At 41.3% G+C, this 9383-nt stretch overlaps 1 pseudogene; it reads right to left on the bottom strand.

Annotated features, from left to right (window-relative positions):
• Nucleotides 1-758: 758 nt before the first annotated feature.
• LOC111863302 lies at nucleotides 759-8371 on the bottom strand (annotated as a pseudogene).
• Between the last annotated feature and the right edge of the window lie 1012 nt (nucleotides 8372-9383).

Here is a 9383-nt window from a genome sequence, read left to right as displayed (position 1 = left end):
GACACTCAGAGCTACTCCCCGAGCAGAAAACATTGCCTGCAGAGACCAGGAGTAGTATTATACACCTGACAACACTACAAGACCCTACATTCCAAACTGGTAGTACCCACACTGGCATAAGCAGATAAGACTGATCCCTTCGCTCCAGAAGAGATGATATGACCCCTCTACCATGGCTAGAGTTCCAAGGAACTAACAGTACTTCCGCATTCTTCCAAAAATGTTCTTCGTTATTTGTAATGAAGTTTACTAGTAAATATATATATTCACAAGGAAAAATTAAGATCTGTAGTCTCTTAGATCTCTACAGGAATCACGGGATTTGACAATGGGTGTATAATGTTGCAACAATGGAACAAATGGAAGTACTCCATTTTGTAAGCTGTGTAAAAATGTTGAAAATTTCTCTACCCAAAGATGATGTTCTAATATTTAATGTTTTGTTGAAGCTTTCGTGGACATTATAGGACATTACTAAAAATGGTGTAATGTAAATTGAGGATGTTATAGCATTGTAGAGCATATGGTCATGTGTCCTGCTTGGGAACTGTATTTGATACCGCTACAGAGAACAGCTGCTGCATATGTTCACATATATTAGCAGGCCACTTACACTGAATTCTGGGAGGGTACTGACTGTGGACCTAAATTCATCAACATCGCAGGAGAGGGAATATCCTTTCTCAATACTCGTCTGATTCCATTGTAGCCAAGAAATTTTTGAGTGAACATCATTACAAATCAAATAATCTTGCAGATTAGAAACATGGGTTGTTGATTCCCACAAAAGCAATACCAGCCTGTGTCTTGGGACTGTACACTGCTTTCCAGAACAGTTTTGGCACAGGAATCCCTTTGTTGTCATTGTCATCAACATATAAATACTACTCATTCTCAATGCCATTAACATTTGGTAATGTTGCAACACCATATGTTCCAGTGTTCACATCCAGATTGAGTTTATTCCTGTCAGCATAGGTTCGTACACTCATCTCAAGTGCATTCCAATTTGCTCCATTGAAAGTTTGCCACTGTGGGGAAATGTTTACAAAATGGAAAGTAGCTCTGTGTTGGGAACCATAAACAAAATCAGCTTTGGCTGTGTAGTGGCTCTTGGCTAGATAATAGTCAGGTGACTGCAATATATTTATCAGCTAACTCTGCTGAAGACAAGAATGGTACGTTTCTTGTGTAGAGATTGTCAACTGAGATCTCAGGGTAGAAGTCATCTTGTATAAAACTTGGCCTTGGAAATCCTACTTGGAAGCCACCAATACCAGACACAAATGTGAAGTTACTATACAAAGACTTCAATTGAATATCATCAAAACAGATATATGTTATTTTATAAAAGTCTGACTCAACTTGCAAAACAAATCTCAATGCGGCTTTTGGTGCCGTCATGACATTTACTGCCAGATCTCCTGGCAACATGGTAAGGCTATCCTCTACATGCAAACTCTGAAAATCTATAAGGAATTTGGCTTATATAAAATGTAGTATCAGAGCTACGGGTTGCAAGTGCAGTGCTAGTCCCAGAACCACTGTAGACCAAACAGTTATTATCACCAGAAGAGGCTAAGAGCACCTTCTTGCCAACAGCAAATGTAACAGTGTTATCACCATCTTCTGGCAAAAAGAATCCATTCCCATTTTTACCACCTCCTGGGATTAGAAGCAATGGCTGGGGTTCTGGCAAGTCATTGTTTATTCGAATGCTGCAGCCTAAAATGTAATACAAATTAAGATATTTCAACGTGACACTCAAAATTTTACTTAAAAAAAAAAGTAAAGCTATTCCTGTACCAGGCCGTGAAGGTCCATAGGGTTGTGAGACATTGAGCGTCCCACATTATCTAGACAATCGGCTCAAAGATGGCGGTAAGGTTGTCAGCCTTACGTGCCAGCCAGGCTTTACTCCCCAGGAGAATTCTTTAATTAATTCCTGGTACTCATTTCTGTTAGAGGCTGAGTAAACCCCAGGGTCATAGCGCGGCTGGAAGGATTAGGTCAACTAAAAAAATATCCAATGACCTCATCGGGACTTGAACCCGTGACCTTCCGGCTTGTAACATAGCCCCTCAACCAACTACGTTACTGTGTGCCCCCACTCAAAATTGTAGGCATTTAATTAATAATAACAATAACACCAATAACAGACGTCAGCATACCTTTGGACAAACTGTAACAAAATTTATATCAGCACAAAAAGTGTTAGAAACTGTGTACGTTATTATGCCTAATTTCCTTTCACTGCTTCAGTCTCTGTAGTGAAGTTCAAGGAACTACTTATATAACAATACGCACGCGTGCACAGACACACACACATAGGATTGTCCCACAATAAAATTAATATATTGAACTATTTACACTTCGTTGTTGGACAGAGCTCCTGGCTACAGATCCAGGGGTCCCGGGTTCGGTTCCCTGCGGTACCAGACTTTCTGATAAGTAGTGGGTCTGAAACGGGGTCCACTCAGCCTCGTGTGGATAACTGACGAACCATTTCAAGGAAATAGCAGCTCCGGTCTAGAAAAGCGAGATGAACGGCCGTGGGGATCCGTTGCGCTGACCACGTGGCACTCTCTATCCGCAAAAGTTGGCACCAACTTCGCCGACAAGCGGCGGCCGCTCGGTCGATATAGTTCTCTTGTGGACTACAGGCCACGGGGTTTGTTTTGTTTGCTTGTTTGCACTTCGTTGTTTAGCATTGTGGACTGTGTTTGGGTGGACATTTTGGGCATCTCCAACAAGAACAGACTGACATTTATGTACCTCCATTTTTAAAGGTCTTGTAATTTTCTGCTATTAACATTCTATTAGTAAAGCCACAAAAAAAATGCAGTGAAATTATTCTCAACGACCCCGTGTATGTGTGTGTATGTGTGCGTGCATGCGCATGTAATCTGCAACATAATATTTTCCTTTTTCCAACATTGTTAGGGTGAGATGGGCAGGACATGAATGCACATGGAGAGACGAGAAATTCATACAAAATTTCAGTCAAGAAATCTGAATTGAAGAGACCACTTGCAGGGCTGAGCATAGATACGAAGATAATATTAAAAGTTATCCTAAAGAAATAAGATGTGAGAGTCTGCACTGAATAATCTGGCTCAGAAAAGCGACCAAAGGCAGGCTGCTATGAACACGGCACTAAACCTTCGGATTATATAAGAGGCGAGAATTTCTTCAGTAGCTGAGAAACTACTAAGTTTTTAAGAAGGACTCGACTCATTGGAGTTTGTTAATAATTCATAAGTGTCCCTGCATTAAGTCATATCTTCTTAGGATACTCCAGTGAAGTTCAAATGTATTTCAAATAAAATCTTTTTTATTCTATAGGACTTCGTGTTCCTACATTTCGAAAACAAATCAATTGTTACACTGCTTAAGATTCAAAAAATAATTTTCTTCTTATTTCCTTCAGTATACAGAGTGTCCCAGGAGGAAAGGTCAGTATTCTGGGAGAACACAGTATCGGTCATTCTAAGCAAAAATTGTATATGTACATGTGTCCTATTCCGGACGGTTTCCGAGATAGAGCTATTTCAGTGTACAGTTCCAAAACTGTTGATAAGAAAGAGATATCACGTACTGTTTCTATTACCAGTATGTACTGTTTAAGTGACAAAGTTGGTACAGTTTACCTAGTGCAATACATTTCCGACAATTCCATTGTCATCATCAATGCACTTCGCAACTCGTGTGAGGATTATAGCGTGCTGATGCTGCCTCTGTACAGTGTACAGTGTACTGTTGGGAATAGGACACATCTACATATATATTTTTTAGCTTAGAATGACCGACACTATAGCCTCCCAGAATACTGACTTTCCTCCTGGGACATTCTGTATATTAAATATAAAGAAAGTGTTCAGATAAAACTGATAGATTTCAATGGGATCTTTACAGGTTTTGTGATGATGTGCTGTTTAAAAATTTTAGGAATTCAATTTAAATGTGCTACAAAGTGGAACTAGTGCTACTTTAAATCGGTTCGATTCAAAATTAGATTTTCATGACATCTTCTCATGTTAGACTTCCTCCGCTATTAGACTTAAATATCATCAAAACATCTTCAGCGTTTTCGAGAAAAGGAAATATACGGATTGACAGATGTAACCTTCCAGTGCTCATAGATTTGTGTATGTAACACATGAGCCATGTAGGTCGTTGTTTCGAAAAGCAAGAAATATTTTTTTTCGCATTGTTGGACTCAAATTTTGGAGATTAATCCCATGCAAGCTGCTGCTTTTTCACTGAAACAATAACAAAAATAGCCAAGAACCGAATCAACATCAAAAACCTATTGCGGCGGCCCGCGTTCGATCCCGGGGATTTGTGGTGGACAAAGTGGCCCTGGGGCAGGTTTTCTCCGAGTACTTCGGTTTCCCCTGCCAATCTTCATTCCACCCATTGCTCCACAATCACCCTCACCTATCATCTGGGGCTGGTACAATAGGCCAGAAATGGCCGCAGTACAAGGGACTTAGTTCCACCCCACTAGCAATAAAAGAATAACACCAAAAACTTCCAGTTGAGAACGAGATATATATTACAATACATAGGTACAAAGTCAGTCACATCAATCATTATCCATAGAACAGTCTGAAAATGTATTATGATTATTAAATACTACCTGCGTACGGGCTGACGAGGAACATGGATTAAACAAGTTTTTTTCAGAATAAAAGTGCCGATGAATATACAGCAAACCCTCGTTATAATTGTAATTGACCAGGATGTAACGTATTTCCAACATAACAGAGAAAATTGGGCCGTGTATAACTGTGAATTTCTAAAGAAGTTGAAGGCCGCACCATAGCTCAGGCCGTTAATCGTCGGCTTCCCACTGCGGCGGCACTGGGTCAAGACCAGGTCAGGTCATGTGGAATTTGTGACGGACAAAATGGCACTGGGGCAGGTTTTCTCCGAATACTTCGGTTTCCCCTGCCAATTTTCATTCCATCGACTGTTCCATGTTCATCATCTATCGTTAGGGACTTGTAAAATAGGCCAGTTATTGGCTGACATACAAAATGTACGGTCTCACACCACCCCAAGAAACTAAGAAAAAAAACTAGAGGTCTTCAGGCAATGAGAAGGTTTTGTAGTCAGAAAACTATTTAAAACAAAAAGAAATAGAATATAAAACCCTTCACATGAAAACATTTCGTGTTTCCATGTTAATTGCGCGTATTGGCTATGTATTCTATTGTGTAATTCCGTGAATACCCCTTCACTCGCTTATAGCAGATGTCGGCGATATCCAAATAGTCCGTTATAATGAGGGTTTTCTGTTTTCGGAACGCAACGGGGGAAATATGAAATTAATAGCTTTACATCTGCTTCTCTTCGCCAGATGCCATTAACACAATTGTATAAGGGGGAACGAGGTGTGCAAATGTATAGCACACAAGGGGGAGACGAGTAAAACAGACGTTTCATCCGAAAACTTCAAAGGAAGAGATTACGCGGAAGACCTAAGCTTAGAATCGGGATAATATTAAAGTAGTTATTATAGAAATAGGGTCTGGGAATGTGATATTAATTGAATTAGCTCAGAATAATACGTGCTGGTGGCTTCTTGTGCCCTTCGGATTTTACGTTGTGAAAGGAAGATTAAGACCACTGTCTCCAGAAATGTGATGTCATATTGTTTTAGACGTATCAGGTTCCTCCGAAACGTCGTCACATGTCTAGTAAATAACATGGCGTAGCACCAATAAAATTGTCTCAAGCAGCAATTCCTCTGACTTGTCTTCTGGTTCGAATCTCGGCAGGGACAATGAACTTTTTCGTAGTTTTCCTCATTCCTTGCAGGCAAATTCCTAGAGAGTACCTTAAACTTGGCTAAGACTGCTTCCTTCCACCTTCCTTCCAATTCATTATTCACTGTCGTCCATTAATTGGACGCTACACTCTCAGAGTTACTGAGAATATCGTTAAATAAATGCGGCGTTAATTCTCGTAATACGGTAATTATCACAAAAATGAACCTTCGAATTTTATTAAAATATGAAGTTTCTTGACTTGTTGAACAACGTAAAGTTTATTCTACAGGGTTGAGACGATGGCGTACAATACTAGGGATTACTGAGGTTTTGGACTCCGCCTTCTCACCTGAGAATGGAAACAGATCCAATTTTCGAAATGTTGTATTCTTAGTGTTCTTTAGAAGTCCAAAAAAATCCAGTAATACCTAACATGAAATTTGTCTGTTAATTTGTACTAGTACGCAAGCCATTGCTTTTAACTGGAGACTTGATGTTCTTAAGGCAGGTTAATAAATCCTGAGCGATTTATTGTCAAATTTCTTCTTTCTCTTACTGACTGGGCATATTACGTCTCAACGTTATTATATTTTTTATTGCTAGTGGGGTGGGACTAAGTCCCTTGTATTGAGGCCACTTCTGGCCTACTGTACCAGCCCCAGATGATAGGTGAGGGTGATTGTGGAGCAATTGGTGGAATGAAGATTCACAGGGGAAACCGAAGTACTCGGAGAAAACTCGCCCCAGCGCCACTTTATTCACCACAAATTCCACTTGACCAAACCCGGGATCGAACCCGGGCCGCCGCGGTGGGAAGCCAGCGACTAACAGCTTGAGCTATGGCGCTGCCACTTATCAACGTTAGAATGAATTATAAAGTCGGTATATGACCTTTCCTGCGATCAGCGAGAATGCATCTCTCGGAAGTAGCCTATTGACACACCTGTGACATCCCACTACAACACAGGTGGACATCTGGGCCCTAAGTAGGAATCCAACTCCTAACCCCAGCATAAGCGCGGCACAAACCAGTAAGTACTAGCAAGAGTTATTATGTATGGGTTTTGAGGTATTCACGGCTGAGATCTCAGTGTGAGAGTTTAACGAGGTGAAAGAAAAAGGTAAGCTTCGTAATATGTACTCTTCTCGAAGTATAATTAGAATGGTCAGATCAAGGAGGATGAGGTGGGCAGGGCATGAAGCACGAAGGAGGAGAAGAAGAATTCATATAGGATATTGGTGGGAAAGGAAAAAGGCCACTGGGAAGACCAAGACATACGTGGGTGGACAATATTAAAATGGATCTTAGCGAAATAGGATGGGATGCTGTGGCCTGGCTTGGTCTGGCTCAGGATAGGGACCAGTGGAGTGCTCTTGTGAACACAGTAATGAACCTTCGGGTTCCATAAAATTCTTGGAAATTTTTTGGTAGCTGCAGAATTGGCTGCGCCTGAAGAAGGGCTCAGCTCCATGAGTATGTAAATAAGTAAGTAAGTAAGTAAGTAAGTAAAAGAAACAGGTAAAACTATCCCTGTAACAGGCCTTGGAGGCCCATAGGGTTGTCAGACGTCGAGGCTCCCACATTCTCTAGACAATCGGATCACAGATGGTGGTGAGGCTGTCAGCCTTAAGGGCCCCACAGCGTCCGTTTTGTCTGCGAAGTTCTAAGACGTCAGGTAAGACGGAACGCTGAAGAGGACACAGACATTGCGTATTGTTCTCAGTCTTGCGCTCAGTTTTCGTGGATCGTGCACGGAGCGACATGTTGGGGGAACTTTTATTTTACACCGCTCTAGCGTTAGCTTTGAGATCAAAACCTGAAACGAAAAGGACTAGGTCAAAATGGGCAAAGGCTTGGTTACTTGAACGAAATGACCTCTCTCATATAAATATACTGAAAGATTTAAGTCTAGAACCGGGTGATGGGTACAATTATTTAAGGATGAGTAATGAGACTTATTTACACCTTCTTCATTTGGTAGCGCCACGTATCAGAAAGAATGATGCAATGTGAAACACAGTCAGACCACATGAACGACTCCTCTGTTGCTTCGGAATCGATTTCCGATAACTGAACTCGTAACTGTTCATAAGCAACAATTCTTTTATCAGAACACTCTTTACTCTTGATCTTACACAAACACGGATTACTAAGGTACAGCGGAATGGATTCGCTCAAAAATGCTCGGGGTACGGTTCTCAAGTCTGACATATCAAAGTACACAGTTGGAACGATTGGTTAAAACTGACGCTAAAACTGTAGGCCCCCCACACTCTGCAACTTGCTCGCAGACATGCCTGTACACGCACAGAAACTCAGTGGCTGACAGTTTTACTTCAAGCCAAGCCGAAGACGGTACAGGGACGAAAATGCTATCTGGCGTCTCCGTCTGTGGGGCCAATTAGAGGCCGAGTCGACCCCTGGGCCATAGTGCGGGTAGAATGATCAGGTAAATTGAAAAAAAAAAATCCACTTCATGCAGAATCAACTTAAATTATGTACGATACTCACCTGCTTTGAAGGATTTAGCATGACTGACCTCCAGGAAGGCATGAAATGATATCAGTTCCAAAATAGTTAGGAAAGTTTTCATTGTGTTGATCTTGCAGTCTTGAAATGTGTGTGACAAAGAGTTGGCGTCCCTAATACTCTTAATACTCTTCCTCTGACGTGTGGAAATCTGATGCCATCATTCCAGTGTCCGCGCTGTGAGCGGTTGCAGGCGATGTTCCGCTATATCTGTCTTGTTCCTCTTCCTTTCTGTACATATTATTGTCTTTCTTTATATATGAAATCAACTTCTGATTAGATTATATTGCAAGGAGTGTCATGCAGCATAGAATAAAGGATCACGCGATTTACGTGTACGTGTACTGTGCCAAATCCATTTAAGACATTTATGCAATCCTTCATTAACATGAGATTTTGGGGGGTAATGTACTATTGTGTCTATCAGTGAGATTAATGAGTAATCCATTTTATTGCACAAGTAATTATTTTCAAGAAAATGTGACAGGTTTTTAGAATTCAACAATTGGAAATATAAATACGAGAGTCGTACTGAAAGTCATGAGCAACAATTTTTTGTAAAGTAACATGCTTTATTACTGACAAACCAAATACACCACCTCAATCTACAGACCTTTCTTTATTTTTCCACACAATCGCCACTTCTTTGTACACATTTCTCCCAGCGTTCTGGGAGTTGAAAATTCCCCTTCTGACAAATTCCGTTCCAGCCATCCGAAAACACTGACGCACTGCTTTCTGAATTGCCTCCCTTGCCTCAAAACGTTGTCCACGCAGCTGATCCTTCACAAATCCGAAAAGATGGTAGTCGTAGGGTGCCAGATCAGGGCTATAGGAGGGGTGTGGAAGAACTTCCAACCCCATCTTTGCAATTGCTTCCAATGTTAGGCGAGCGGCGTGGGGGCGAGCGTTGTCATGCAAAATGATGATGTTTCGTCCCAGACGTTTATCGCGCGATGCATGACAGAGCTTGTGCAGCGTCTGGACATAACGAGCAGCATTGATGGTTTGCCCAGGTTCCAGGAATTCAGCCAGAATAAACCATTCTGCATCCCAGAAGACTGTGCCCATCACCT

Source organism: Cryptotermes secundus, unplaced genomic scaffold, assembly GCF_002891405.2.
Source record: "Cryptotermes secundus unplaced genomic scaffold, Csec_1.0 scaffold82, whole genome shotgun sequence".
Classification (NCBI taxonomy): domain Eukaryota; kingdom Metazoa; phylum Arthropoda; class Insecta; order Blattodea; family Kalotermitidae; genus Cryptotermes; species Cryptotermes secundus.
This window is presented reverse-complemented; position numbering and strand designations above follow the sequence as displayed.